Source organism: Nicotiana attenuata, unplaced genomic scaffold (assembly GCF_001879085.1).
Source record: "Nicotiana attenuata strain UT unplaced genomic scaffold, NIATTr2, whole genome shotgun sequence".
Lineage (NCBI taxonomy): Eukaryota > Viridiplantae > Streptophyta > Magnoliopsida > Solanales > Solanaceae > Nicotiana > Nicotiana attenuata.
In genome coordinates, this window is record NW_017671997.1 from 190,834 (window position 1) to 207,332 (window position 16,499).

At 36.9% G+C, this 16,499-nt stretch overlaps 1 pseudogene; it reads left to right on the plus strand.

Moving 5' to 3' along the window:
- The first annotated feature begins 5,705 nt into the window (after window positions 1-5,705).
- On the plus strand, window positions 5,706-6,148 carry LOC109211248 (annotated as a pseudogene).
- The last annotated feature ends 10,351 nt before the right edge of the window (window positions 6,149-16,499 follow it).

Genomic DNA, 16,499 nt, shown 5'->3' on the forward strand with positions numbered 1-16,499 from the left:
CCCAGTCGTGGTCATGGCCGTGTTCGGGGAAGAAACTCTAATCATGGTAATAATAATGCACCAAAGAACCCTCCTCACCACCAGCAGTGGAAAAGGAAGGAACAAAAACATGAAGCGGTGCAAGCACCAAATGCAGAAAATGCATGCTACAGATGTGGAGGAAAAGGGCACTGGTCACGTACCTGTTGTACGCCAAAGCACCTGGTTGAGCTTTATCAAGCCTCCCTGAAGAAGACAGAGAAAAATGCTGAAGCAAATTTTATTTCTGAAGATAATTTAGACTTCATGCATTTGGATGTAGCTGATTACTTTGCACTCCCAGAAGGAGAAACAAGTCATGTAATCGGTAGTGGATCTATAGAAATGTAAATATTTTAATTTTTGTTGTTTGTAATAGATAGTATGGTTATGTAATTTTAGTACATAAATAAAAGTTATGCTTCGATAATGATGTTTACTATAATATATTTTATTTATGTCATTTTGAAGAATATGGATAATCCTCAAATTATGTTTGGATCAAAGACAAATTATGAAGATATTTGTGTTATTGATAGTGGAACAACTCATGCCATATTCAAGGATCAGAGATACTTTTCTTATTTGCATAAGGAAAAAGCAAATGTTTCAACAATTTCTGGTAATATAAGTTTGATTGAAGGCTCCGGAAGAGCCATTATATTTCTGTCTAAGGGAACAAAACTTATTATAGACAATGCATTGTTCTCCTCCAAGTCCCGAAGAAACTTGTTGAGTTTTATAGATATCCGCCGAAATGGGTATCATGTTGAGACAATAGATGAAATGAACGTGGAATATCTTTGTATTACAAATAATATTTCTGGCCAGAAATGCATTGTAGAAAAGTTACCGACTTTATCTTCTGGCTTATACTATTAAAAAATTAGTACAATTGAAGCACACTCTATCGTAAACCAGAAGTTTACGGATTCAAATACTTTTGTGCTTTGGCATGGCCGTTTGGGCCATCCTGGATCAATAATGATGAGACGAATTATTGAAAATTCGAGTGGGCATCCATTAAAGTACCTGAAAATTCTTACAAATGACGAATTTTCTTGTGATGCTTGTTATCAAGGCAAAATGATCACTAGACCATCACCAATGAAGGTTGGCATTGAATCACCTGCCTTTTTAGAGCGTATACATGGGGATATATGTGGACCTATTCACCCACCAAGTGGGTTGTTTAGATATTTTATGGTCCTAATAGATGCATCTTCAAGATGGTCTCATGTGTGCCTACTATCATCTCGCAACCTGGCGTTTGCAAAGCTATTAGCCCAAATAATTCGATTAAGGGCACAATTCCCAAATTATCCTATAAAGGCTATTCTCCTTGATAATGCTGGAGAATTCTCATCTCAAGCTTTTGATGATTATTGTCTATCAGTTGGGATAAAAGTTGAACATCCTGTAGCTTATGTTCATACTCAAAATGGCCTTGCAGAGTCATTTATTAAACGCCTACAATTGATAGCAAGACCACTACTTTTGAAAACAAAATTGCCCACTACTGTTTGGGGCCATGCTATCTTGCATGCAGCATCACTTATCTGTCTCAAACCGACACATTATAATAAATATTCTCCGTCACAATTAGTTTTTGGTCATGAACCAAATATTGCCCATCTACGAATTTTCGGATGTGCTGTATATGTGCCAGTAGCACCACCACAACGCAGTAAGATGGGACCACAGAGAAGGATAGGAATATATGTTGGGTTTGAATCACCCTCTATGCTATCTTGAACCATTGACAGGAGATTTATTTACTGCTCGATTTGCAGATTGTCGGTTTGATGAAACAAATTTCCCGCAATTAGGGGGAGAGAAAAAGAAAATTGAAAGAGAAATTGTGTGGAAAGTTTCATCATTATCTCACTTTGATCCATGTACCCCAATTTGTAATCAGGAGGTTCAGAAGATCATCCATTTACAGAATATAGCAAATCAAATGCCAGACGCATTTACTGATTTGAAAAGGATAACTAAGTCACATATCCCTGCAGAGAATGTGCCTATCCGAATTGATGTCCTAGTAGGACCATCTACTAGCATGAGAGCTAGTGAACCTAAAGCACGCCTGAAGCGTGGTAGGCCTTTGGGTTCTAAGGATCGAAATCCTCGAAAAAGAAAATCGACAAATGATCAAAACGATACTATGAAGGGATCTCCTGAAGAGACCCAAGATCTGATTAGTTCTGAGATTCCTGAAGAAATTAATGAACCCGAAACTCATGTGTGTGAGGAGCTTTTAATAAGTTTGACCGGTGATGGGATTAATTTAAATCGATCTGAAATAGTGGTGGATAATATTTTTGCATATAATGTTGCACTTAATATTATGCAAGATAGTGAGGATCTTGAACCTCGATCTGTCGAAGAATGTCGACAAAGATCTGATTGGCCAAAATGGCAAGAGGCAATTCAATCGGAATTAAAGTCACTTGCTAAAAGAGAGGTCTTTGGACCAGTAGTCCAAACACCTGCTGGTATAAAACCAGTTGGTCATAAATGGGTTTTTGTGCGAAAAAGGAATGATAAAAATGAAGTTGAAAGATACAAAGCTCGCCTTGTTGCACAAGGATTCTCACAACGACCTGGGGTCGATTTTGATGAAACATATTCACCTGTTATGGATGCCATAACATTTCGATATCTCATCAGTTTAGCACTACATGAAAAGCTTGAGATACATCTAATGGATGTAGTTACAGCTTATCTGTACGGTTCACTTGATAATGAAATTTATATGAAAATCCCTGAAGGATTTATAAATGCCTGAAGCGAATTCAAAATCTCAGGAAATTTATTCAATTAGATTACAAAGATCTTTGTACGGTTTAAAGCAATCTGGGCGCATGTGGTATAATCGCCTTAGTGAATATTTGCTGAAAGAAGGTTACATAAATGATGTTATTTGTCCATGTATTTTTATAAAGAAAATGGCATCAGAATTTGTTATACTTGCTGTTTATGTTGATGACATAAATCTTGTTGGAACTCCAGAAGAGCTCCAAAAGGCAATTGAATATCTTAAGAAAGAATTTGAGATGAAAGATCTTGGAAAGACAAAACTTTGTCTTGGTCTGCAAATTGAACATTTAGCAGACGGGATCTTTATCCATCAATCTGCATATACAGAAAGGATCTTAAAACGCTTTTACATGGACAAAGCGCACCCATTGAGTACACCAATGGTTGTTCGATCACTTGAAGTGAATAAGGATTTGTTCCGACCTCCAGAAGAGGATGAGGAACTCCTTGGTCCCGAAGTACCCTATCTCAGTGCAATTGGTGCACTAATGTATCTTGCTAATGCTACAAGGCCTGACATAGCATTTTCTGTTAATTTACTAGCAAGATACAGTTCTTCTCCTACACGAAGACATTGGAACGGGATTAAGCATATATTGTGATATTTAAAGGGAACTCTTGATATGGGTTTGTTTTATGCTAACAAAGATAGTGCGGATTTTGTTGGTTATGCAGATGTAGGTTATTTATCTGATCCCCGTAAAGCTCGATCTCAAACCGGGTACGTGTTTACATATGGAGGTACTGTCATATCATGGCGCTCCACAAAGCAATCTATTGTTGCTACTTCTTCAAATCATGTTGAGATAATAGCTATTCATGAAGCAAGTAGGGAATGCGTATGGTTGAGATCAATAATTCATTTTATTCGAGAAAAATTGTGGTTTGGAATGTGAGAAAAGACCCACAATTTTATACGAAGACAATGCTGCATGCATAGCCCAATTGAAGGGAGGATTTATAAAAGGAGATAGAACGAAACACATTTCACCAAAATTATTCTACACACACGACCTTCAGAAAAATGGTGACATTGATGTGCAACAAATCCGTTCAAGTGATAATCCAGCAGATTTATTCACTAAATCTTTGCCAATTCAACTTTTGAGAAGATGGTATACAAGATTGGAATGCGGAGACTCAAATATTTGAAACAAGGTTTTCATCAGGGGGAGTAAAATACGCGATGCACTCTTTTTTCCTTACTAAGATTTTTTCCCATGAGGTTTTCCTTATAAGGTTTTTAATGAGACACATAGCAATGCGTATTACTAAATATGTGTACTCTTTTTCCTTCACTAGGATTTTTTTTCCTCCACGTGGTTTTTCCTAGTAAGGTTTTGATGAGACACATTATCTTTTAATGAACATCCAAGGGGGAGTGTTATAAATATATTATATTATGGATGTTCATTTAGTACTCCATTGTAAATAAGCTTCCTGAAGAAGCTTATCCATATGGGACTCCGCCGTAAATATGTTTATCTATTGAGTACTCTATTGGAAATAAGCTTCCTGAAGAAGCTTATCACTTCGGTGCCCGGTTATGGATAAACATTACCCCCAGAAGAAGTTTATCCATACCGGTTATAATAAGCTTATCACTTCGGTACCCGGTTATAGATAAACATTACCCCCGGTAGAAGATTATCCATACCGGGTACAATGAGCTAATCCTTTCAGTACTCCGTTATGGATAATCATTGCCGCTAGTAGAAGATTATCCATATCTGGTATAATAGCAGCTTACACAGCAGCTTGCAGTAGCAGCTTACACAGCAGCTTGCAGTAGCAGCTTACACAGCAGCTTCCTTTCTTCTATAAATAGAAGAGATTTCAGTTCATTATATACATCAGTTTGAAATCGAATAATATATCAGTTTCTCTCTATACTTGTCTTTACTTTACCGTTTTTGTTTTATAACAAAATAATCCATTTTTCAACATATTTCTGACTTCACTTGATTCTACCCTTTTGTATGGTATTTGTGAAATTTTCGCTGGTTCTCCCTTTTTATATCAAGTATTTAGCAATAACCTATTTGGTCAAAACTTTCTTTAGTCAAAAGTATTTTTTTCTAAAGTTTATGTGTTTGGCCAATCTTTTAGAAGGAAAAAAGTATTTTTGAGTAGAAGCATAAGCTATTTTTGAGAAGATAAAAAAGTAGTTTCTCTCCAAAAAGTACTTTTTTTGAAAAACGCTTTTGAAAAAATACACTTAAAAGTGCTTTTTAAAAGCTTTAAATTCTAATTGCTGCTTTTCAGATTTATTAGCCAAATATAAACTGTTTCTCACCATACGTACATTTTTGAAAAGCATTTTTGAGAAAAATACCTTTCAAAATTAACGAATTTTAAAAGCCAACATGCTATAAATAATCTTTTTTTTTCTTCTTCTTGCAATTAATGGACCTTTTAAACCACGATCTAAAGATTTTTTTTAGCAAACTGAAATGTTATGAGAAAATATTAGACCACGATCTAATGTTTTGTGAGAAACATGAAAATTATATGAGCAAATATTAAATTTGAGTCTAACATTATGTGCAATAAATAATTTCTCAAGAGCTATATTTGGAACAAAATCTAAAAAGTGGTCTAAAAAGGAACATTTGCAGAAATCAGTCGAGAGAACTTCATTTATAGCCCATCGGGCAAAATAAATTTCAACCGGTAGCCCACAAATTGACCCATACAAGTTATAGCCTAAAAGTAATGACAAGTGCTAGCCGTCGCCTCCCATCCCTATCTTTCTTCCTTACTATCTTTCTTCTTCTCTCTCACGCCAGCAACCCATGGTTGTGGTTCCATGGTCGCTTTTCTCTTTCTCTTTCTCTCTCTCTCTCTCTCACTCTTGATGGATTATGTGCAATCAAGAAAAAAAACAACTGAAAATTGCGTCAACGCCCAAAAAAACCCACCCCAACCAACCCACCTCACATCCCCCAAAATTTTACCCAGCAGGCGACGTCGTAAAACCCCTTGTTAACAAACACAAGCCAAAACCCACAAAATTAAGATCAAGTATTACATCTGGTACTGTACTCATTATCTTGGCTGGAAGATTTAAGGGTAAAAGAGCTGTGTTTTTAAAAGCAACTTAAATCTGGGGTTTTGCTTGTTACTGGTCCTTTTAAACTTAATGGAGTTCCGTTAAGACGTGTTAATCAAGCTTATGTTATTGCTTTCGACTAAAGTCGATGTTAGTACGGTAAATGTTGAGAAGATTGACGATAAGTATTTTGATAAGGTAGCTGAGAAGAAACAGAAGAAGGGTGAAGGCGAGTTCTTTGAAGAGAAAAAAGAAGTTTGTTTTCATTTGTTCATTTTCTACTTTAATTTTTCTAGTTTAAATTATAGTTTTGCATTTTTAGATATAAATGTGAAATGTAGTGAGTCTCTAGAAACATTCTCTTGGATCCTTTATTCGGTTCTCGAAAATCTGAAAGCTATTGTAATTTTCATCTTATATTTTAATTCTTGTTTGCAATTCATGATTTTAGGCTATATCTGGATTTTGAATACAAATATGCTATGACCCCAATTTATTGCCATCGCAAACTTATGATCCCAGATCTATTATGGATAAGAAAATATACAAAATAGACTATCATTATACAATTTGTATACAATAGATATATAAAAATAGGCTGTCATTATACAAAAAATATACAAAATAAACTGTCACTATACAAAATAGACTGTTACTATACAAAGAATATACAAAATAGACTGTCACTATACAAATAGACTGTTACTATACAAAGAATATACAAAATAGACTGTCACTATACAAAATAGACTGTTATTATACAAAAAATATACAAAATAGACTGTCACTATACAAAATAGACTGTTATTATACAAAAAATATACAAAATAGACTGTCATTCAATTCTTAGCTAATATTATTAGATCCAGAAGTACAAAATACAATTTAAAAAGGCAAAAAAGGGTTGCTTCATCGCGCCAAGTAGGGGTCGAACCTGCGACCTTCAGCTTAAGAAATAGACGCCCTATCCACTGAGCTACAGGCGCTTGTGTTGTCATGCGCATTCGTTTCGGCTACTATATTCAATATGTTTGGGCCGAAGGCAAAAAGGGTAGCTCTATCGCGCCAGGTAGGGGTCGAACCTGCGACCTTCAGCTTAGGAAATAGACGCCCTATCAACTGAGCTACAGGCGCTTGTGTTGTCATACTCATTCCTTTCGGCTACTATATGCAATATGTTTGGGCCGAAGGGCCATTTTTTGTAGGGATTTTTACCTTCCTATACCACATATGAAACCTTTTTACCCTCAATGTTTAAGGTTTGAGTTAATTACATTTCAACATACCAAATTACCATTTATATACCATAATTAATTTAGAGGTATAATTAATTGGCAGTTTTTACTCCTTAATTAAAGGTGTCCATATATCCCACGTTTCTCTCTTCCCTTAATTCCCAAGATCTGACCAGCACTGTTTTCCCCCTCCCATTTCTTTCTCTTCTCCATTCCTTCTTCTTCTCAAAAAATACAGAGATGAGATCCATTTTTTATAATCCGATTTTTAGCCAAAGAGATTCAATATGAAACCCATAAATCCCATTCAATAATAACGCCAAATACCGGCGGTGGCTGTGGCCAACACCAATTTGGTACATATACAACCCTGAAGATTTCATTAAGGAGTAGTCATGGGCCTTTGACAAGGATGAAGATGGAATAAGAAAGGTTGGTTTATTTGTAGTTTTTTTTGTGAAATTTTGTAGATGAAGAGAAAATTTTGTAGTCAACATATTTTTTCAACATAGATTATAGTTTAATTGTAGTATAAATGTAGTAATTTTATAGATACCCTTAAAAACAATACAACTTTATACAATACTTAAACTGATTTGTAGTTTATTTGTAGAAATTTTGTAGATAAAGAGAAAATTTTGTAGTCAACATTTTTTTCCAACATAGATTGTAGTATAATTATAGTATAAATTTAGTAATTTTATAGATACCCTTAAAAACAATACAACTTTATACAATACTTAAACTGATTTGTAGTTTATTTGTAGATAAAGAGAAAATTTTGTAGTCAACATTTTTTTCCAACATAGATTGTAGTATAATTATAGTATAAATGTAGTAATTTTGTAGATACCCTTCAAAACAATACTGCTTTATACATACATAAACTGATTTGTAGTTTATTTGTAGATTTTTTGTAGAAAATTTGTAGATTAGGAGAAAATTTTGTAGTCAACATTTTTTTTCAACATAGATTGCAGTTTAATTGTAGTATAAATGTAGTAATTTGTAGATACCATTAAAACAATATTGCTTTATACATACTTAAACTGATTTGTAGTTTATTTGTAGATTTTTTTTAGAAAATTTGTTGACTGTAGCTAGAGGAATGGAGAATTTGATTCTCTTTTTCTTCTTCATGGGAGACTCCCCGAAATCATATTTCAATGTATCTTCAGGCGCAACAAATTGCTGGTGAATCTCGGTAATGGATGATGTTGGAGACATGAGTTGACTAACTGGGCGTGGATTAAAAGTTGCAGGGCGAGGACGTGAAAAATGAGGAAAGAGAAGCCTGCAGAAAAAGGAGGAAACAAATCTGAAGTGAATATGAAAAAATATTTAGTCCCAAATTTTTAGGCGCCTAATTTGGAAGGAATAAGCTATTCAAATATTTATCCCAGATTTGTAGGCGCCTAATTTGGAAGGAATCAGCTATTAATATTGGGTATTTAATGAATGGTATAAATTTTGTAGGAAAAATATAAACATGGTGGGTAATAATGGAATTATGCATATTTTTAGTAATAAGGTTTCATATATGGTATAGATAGGAAAAAATTCCTTTTTTGTAAGTGGTACAAAACATGGGCTATTAAAATTTTGAGGGGCTATAGAGGGTAGTTTTCTCAAGGGAAATTACCAGCTATGTCCATTTATAAGTAGCTCATTACAAAAATTGGCCAATTGATAAAATATTACTAATATTAGCCAAATTAGCCAATTAGATATTTGTAGCAAAAAAATATCAAAATTTTGCTTTGTTTTGAGTGGGTGTTATTAGAATAGATTGGACACAACTTAAGGAGCTTGAATCTCATTTTTGGGATGATTTGCTGAAGTTTTGAGGTGGTTTGAATTGAAAATTCGAAGTAAAAGCTGAACATGAAAAAAAAATGATATGTGTATCATTTATGTATCACATATGTATCATATTTGTATCAATTGTGTATCACGTGTATATCCATGTATACCTGTGTGTGAGATACATGCGTGATACATGTGTCGCAGAAGATTTTTTTGAACTCGATTTAATTAAGAATTTTGATACAAAACTAGTCCAAATCACCTCCAATCTTCCTCAAATTTTGTATATTGACGTATCTATATATTTTCAATGAATTTCAACTATACCCATTGAAAAGTTCATGTTTTGTTTAGATTTTTGGAATATTGTATAGATTTTTATATTTCATCACCTTATTTGCTACCCCGTCCATGAAATTTCCTTTCCGTCTTGTATCTAATGTTGCTAATCACGCTTAAAATATGAAAGGTGTTTGCATGTGATTCTTTGATAGAAAAAACCCTATTATTTGGGTTTTCAATTTTTGTTGGCTAGTTTTGGTAAGTCTATGACTAATGGCTAGAGNACCACTTATATATGAGCTATGGTATTGAGATTGTTTCGTCGTTATATCCGTTGATCTGTATTTGCTGTATTTTCCCCGAGCACTGCCCCTTCCCCTTTTACGTTGATATCTCTGTTGTTATTTCTGTTGCCTTTGTATATATATACCTGCACAGGTTGTTTTCTTTTGGTAGGTCCTGTCTAGCCTCGTCACTACTTCGCCGGGGTTAGGCCAGGCACTTACCGGCACATGGGGTCGGTTGTGCTGATGCTACACTTCTGTGCTTTTTGCACAGATCATAGCACCGGAGCAGGAGCATTTGGTCAGCAGTAGGAGCGTTGGGAGCTTACTTCAGTCCGGAGATTTCCGAGGTAGCTTGCTGGCGTCCGCATGGCCCGGAGTCTCTCTTATCTCTGTCTTTTGTTTGATTTCCCTTGTATCGGATCAGACAGTACTGTATTCTTATTCAGACTTTGTTTTTAGCATTCAGTAGAAGTTCGTGAGTTAGTGACACCAGATCTGGGTAGAGGAGTATTTGAATTTCCGCACTTGGTTTTAGTTATTTATGTATCGAGACTTCCACTTTTATATTAATTGCCTCGTTCTTCTTTATGTTGTTAATGATGTTGAGAGAAATGTTAAACTAATTGGCTTGCCTAGCTCCTATTAGTAGGCGCCATCACGACTCCCGAGGGTAGGAAATCCGGGTCGTGACAAGTTCGTTATTTCCTTTTTTAATTCCCATACCCCTCTAACCCTAATCATTCTCTCAAAAGACGCCGCCTTCATCTCCCAAATCCTCTCTAGCCCTCTCCGAAACCCTAACCCTATCCCACCTACTTCCGTCCTATTTCCACCAGAATCCATGGCATTCCTGGCCATGGATGGCCTGTGCTCAATCTCCCTCACTATTAAACTTGAGTTACTCGAAGATTGGAGGCCTGAGTTCCATAGCTTCCTTTAGATCTATCTCAGATCTGCAAGATCTATGGCCTCTCCGGCCATCTTCCGGCGTGTTGAAGGCAATATGAGTCTTTTCGACTCAGGATCCGACTTTCCTCAAGACCTTCTCATTCTAGGGTCTTTTCTGCCATTTTTAAGCCTTTTAAGGTTCTACACTTGCTTATTTTTCTTAGATCTGTACCATGCTTGGTCTTTACTTGACATTTTAAGGCTTTTCCCCAAATTTCCTTTTAAAATTGTTCAAATTCGATTTTTAGGGTTTTTGGAAAAAGTTTTCTTTAAATGTTTTCTGACTTTTTGTTCTCTCTTTATGTGTGTTTTATACTTGTATGTTTATTTCTTATTGTGCTCGACTTTATTCTCTTATTTCTCTTCTGATTATGCAAGACCTTTTGTTGTTCTTTGTTCACATGTTAACATAGGTTGTTGTTCCGCACTCTTTGCTATATGTGTTTAAGTTCGTGCTCTTTGATTTTGTTTCACTTTACTGAGTTTTGTTGGTATTCCTGCTAAGTACTGCTCTTACCTACTTTGTTTAAAACTTCTGAGATCTGTTTGAATTCCGAGTTTTTCTCAAGCATGCCTTTGAATCAATGTGTTTGCTATCACGTACGTTTGCCTCTCTCAATGATTTCTCACCTCTAATCCTATTTGAAACCCTAAAATTTGGGGGTTTCTCTTTGGGTAGATGGCACTAGGGTTTCACTTTGAGATCCTAGGTTTCCAGACTCACGGTGAGCCTATAATCGAACTCAAATCCTACTTGCCTGTGGTTCTGAAACTTTCATTGTTAGACTCTTCTTTTGCTTAAACTGTATGCTTTATCTATGAGGAAAACTTCCCTTTCAAAAGATTTCACCAAGAATTGATTTTGAAATCCCTTTAATCATGCTAATGATTTATCGCTGATTTATTTCGATTGAATCCCTTTTACCCTACTGGCTGTTTTCTTGGTCTTTTTGTGTAAAAATCCCATGCTTGTGATGTTCTCCTTAAATACATGGTCTTGTGTATCTCTTCTGCAATTCTGTACCAGTTTGAATTATTTCTATACTTATATAACTCTTTCCTTAATTACTTGGGATTCCTTGTGATTACAATTGGATACGGGATCCTCTTGATTGATTTTCGAACTGATGTCCTATTTTACTTAAATAAACACACTACTGTTCCAACCTTTCCTTAATTACTCACTATGTATTTGGTCTTGTTTATGCACTATGTGGTTTCCTTGCCCTAATCAGCCTTATTAAACTGATTTTTCTTCCTTATTCTACCTTGACTAGCCGCTTGAACTAGACTCCCCAATTAAAGGAGTCCAGTTGTCTTAATTGATACTAATTGATTGTTATTTCCATGTTTGTGCACTCTTTGCCTATGTATTGCCTGTTTTTCAAAACTATATAAGGACCTAGTCCTCCCTCTTTCTATCATCAGGGAATTCTCTCATAATCAAAAACACACAAAAATACACCACTCACACACGGAACTCATTTTTCGAGCAATACTGTTTTTCTAATCCTGCTTTACTTGAGATCTTTTGGAACTGCTGTTTGCAATTTGGTTTTTTTTCGAGGCTACTTTTGCTTACTTATTTTCTTTGAAACTGGTATGTCCTTTGTTTAAATATTCTGCTTCACCCCCTATGTGTTTACTTTACAGCTTCAGGCTTCTTGTTTACTTTATTGCTTACATGCTGTAATTTGTGCTTCATATCTCTTTTCTTTGCTTCTGTTTCTGTCATGGATCCCTATCCCTATTCCCTTCTATGTGCTGAGTTAAGGTCTTGGCCTGATAGTATCCTAATTACTGCCCAGGCCATGACTTGATCCACAATGGATCCTAACTCTCAATGTTTGGCTAGCAGGCTGGTCAGGGGTGTGCCAGCATCCCAATTGCTGGGCATGACCACCCGCCTGCCGTGTCTCTCCGTGATTCCCTTACCCCTATGCACTTACACTTACTCTTAGATTCTAAGCTCTGCCCTTCTCTTATGATCCTTGCTTTGGGACCCTGAGTTCCCTCTGAACTTGGACATCTGAGGGCTGGCATCTCCACACTACACTATGCTCTTGATTCTGAAATGTTTTTGGGGTGTAAGCACTGCCCGGAGTCCCTTTGAGACTCTTGGGAACTTTGACACACTCCAAATATGAGAAAGTCTTTTGGAAATCTGATCCTGGAAGTTGGTTTATCTCATATTGTTGGACTTTGAGTCTGAATTAGGCTGATTAGATGTAGCTGTAACCGCTGCTGTAATTTTTTACTTTCTTTTGATCCATTCGGTCTGTAATAACTTTGTAATAACTATTGGGGATGGATAGTGAAAAGGTATGGGGGAATGAATGCATATAAAGGGTAGAAGCATGCCTATAGGATCTTCTATAATTTCTGCATTTCTGCATGTAGAAAACCTGCCTATAGGTCATTCACAATTTCTGCACTTCTGCATTTAGAAAACATGCCTATAAGTTTTTCTACGCTTCTGCACTTCTGCACTTCCGCATTTTTGAGATCATGCCAATAGGTTCTGCATATAAAGTCATGCCTTAAGTTTTTCTGCATATACACACCATTAGGCAAACAATCTTAGGCTTAATAATAACCAACTCATTCTAGACATCATGTCTATAGGACTCTTGCATTTTTATAACTGTTTTAAAGCTAATGACACTTAGAGATCGTGCCTATAGGAGCAAACCAACTGAATCTGAATCGTCCATCTCGCTAGTAAGTCTAGAATCAGTGGTAAAGTCGTTTTAACATCTGCAGAACTTTTGTTTGTTTCTAAAATCAATAATCCTCCTTAAAATCAGTACGCCTTCTGCCTTGTTAGATATCCTGATCACAGATCTCACCTAGGCAAACCAGTAGGTAATTGATTAACTGTATCAGTTCTGATAACTACATCTAGTCAAGACTAATTCGGACTCCTCATCTGAGAAATATGTGATGAATCAGCCTATCCTACGCCTTAATTTAAGACCTAACCAGTATCTGAAGTCATGCTATGTATTTGCATTTAAGTGAGGAGGCCTGTCTGAGCCATAATTGTTGTTTGTCTCCCCCTATTTGACTATATGTTTTGATTGTCGCCTAGATTGTTTTATCCTTTCCTGAACTTCTGAAAAGCCCCAATTCCCTTCCTTTTAGGACTAGTAGATCCAATGCCTCCGGAACTGATAGGATAGGGACGGGTAATAGCATGCAATAAGTAGCGATACCATTCTGCGCTTCAATACCTAAACGGGGGTGGGAAGGGTAGACATGGAGATGATGATCATGCGATAACACCATGCGTACGATTGACTACCGGTGTTGTGTGGATGATCCATGTATTTTACAAACCTAGGACCCCCCTTCCTTTATGTAATTATTTTAGATTAACAATTTTCAGCTCTTTAAAATTCTGCATTTTGTTTCAGTCATTAAAATTTCCCTTTTAATTTTTGCACTGTCCTCTTCTTCTAAATAAAATTTTTTGATCCCCACCTCTGTATCTGATTGTTTATATTCATTATTTGGTCCCTTTTTCGCACTTAGATACTCTTTCAAATAACTAGGAAATCACCTATTCAAAATTTCAGCATGCTTAGTAACCAATATACATATCTACTTGAGGTCCTCATGTGAAATTTGTCTTGTATGCTTACTTGCTTTAAAGTCACAATTGTAGCATGGCCGGGAACCACACTAGTGGATCTTGAGGGGTGCCTAACACCTTCCCCTCGAGATAATTTCTATCCCTTACCCAAACTCTGGTTTTCCAACTCAAACCCTTCTTAGTGTCCTAATGCACTTAATCATTAGGTGGCGACTCTTCAAACTCCAAAACCCAATTCCCAAAAGGTAAAGGAGTTGTCTTCCCAAATGTCGTAAACCCGATTCCGCCTTTTAAAAAAGGAAAAAAAGGGCGTCGACAGCATGGCGACTCTGCTGGGGATTTTCTTTTAGGCTTTTACCATTACATGTTATTTGTGACTTTATTGCTTCTTTATTGCTTTTATTTAATGTCTTTATTTCTCTTCTACTTCGAAACTGACTTGGCTTTTGTTTTCTTTTCTTGCTTTTATCGCTTTCCTTCAATACTGTTTTAATCATGAGTAATTATTGTAATTATTATTTTATGAACGTGCAAATACGTGACAATTTGTTCCATTCTTGTAATTGCATCTTCAACATCATATTCCACTCGTGCCAAACAAATACCATAGAAATGCTTATAATGAGTGGTTGCGCCCTTCCAATATATCACCCCCTAAATTTGGCAAAGGCGTATTTACGGTAAAACCAGTCGATCAGCGGTGCAGTCGACGGTTTCGTGCCTTTCCCTCTTGAGTTGTTCGCTCAAGGGTACCGGTCTAATACCCCATAGAAACCTTACTCTGTTTTAACTGTGCATGCATCACTGTCAAACCTAGTCGAGTCAGTTATGCTGTCCACATAATGACTCTTTAAGATAGCCTTGTCCAAAGTCCACTGGGTTTCCTTGGAACCCAAACGGACACCACCATATTCTGTGCATTTATTTGGAGAACTAAATGTCGTTTATGCTAATTATTGGTTTAAATAGTCGAGTCCGATGGGGTAAGGGTCTAACACTTTGATTTGCAGAAAATGAGGCACGAAGTCCCTAGATTCGACATAGTAACCAACAGTCACCCAAGAAGGAGCGGTTTAAGTACAACCAATTGCGTAAGAGGATTCGGGAGCACGAGAATGAACACCAGGAAATTCAAAAAGCTCATCAAAGTTGATCGAGGAATGGAAGGATATGGCTATCAGCGCCACCAAACGACTAGGGTATTTGGAGCGAGGTTTGGTAGGATTTGAAAGGAAGTTCATCCAAAGGATCGAAAACTGCCAGAATGCTGAGGGAAGCGAAGGAGGACACTTGGCTAGAGCTTACTTACTGCTGGGACTGCGTGAGCTGGTGAAGCTGTTCGATGGAGCTAAAGATGCCGAGTCTGGGGAAGGTCCTTCTGGGACCAAGTAGTTAGGAGTCTTTCTTTTGCTTTAATGTAATAAGGCCCACGGCCATTAGTGACATTTTATTTCTGCTATTTTGGTGTTGTTTTGGGAATCGTCTTATTTGTTATCAATAAAATGAGGCATTTTGGCATTATAAGTTCTCCAAATCAATTTGTCGCTAGACCTACCTCGGGCAAAACGAGGCACCCAAATTAGGACACGATTTATATTCTTGCACTATGTGTTTAAATATTGCAACGTTTTCTTCTCATAATCCTTACTGACTTTTTACCTTTTTGTTTTTACTTTTGTTTTATTCCCCTCCCCAAAAGGTTAGTTCGTGCACTCTGGCATCATCATCCTACTCTACAAGATCTAAGGGCCCTCCACCTCCTCCTCCTCCGAGTCCTATCAGAAACAAGAACAAGGGAAAAATGGAAGACGTGAACAACATCAGGAAGGAGAGCTCGGTTGAAAGGGTAGAGACTTCTCAGGGTATTCAGGTTTCCAAGAAATGTGCCTCCCAGCTTGAACAAAAGTTATTCAAATTTCAGGAAGAACTGGACCAAGTTCGGAACTTGGCAAACTTATCATTTTCCTTCACTACCCGGGATGTCAATGCTCCAAATCCTACGCCTCCACAAAACATCCCAAAACCACAAAACCAATCCGCTCCCCATCACCACTGCAACACATGCCACATTTCGGAAACACCCCACTACTCATTCCCGAACCACCAAACTCCACAAATGATCATCCCCACCACACCCCCATCTATGTGGAAACCATACCACAATATACTCAACCTATTTCAAGCACACCGGAGTCTGATGACAAAGACTCTCTCATCAGGAACCTGGCCGCAGAACTCAAAAAGCTGACTAGCCGAGTCGAGGGTATTGAAGGAAACAAAGGTATCGAGGGGCTGAATTATGAGGACCTTTGCATTCAGCAAAATGTCGAACTTCCGGAGGGATACAAACCTCCCAAGTTTGAAATGTTTGATGGCACAGGGGATCCCAGAATCCATTTGAGGACATATTGCGATAAGTTGGTCGGAGTCGGAAGAGATGAAAAGGTTCGGAT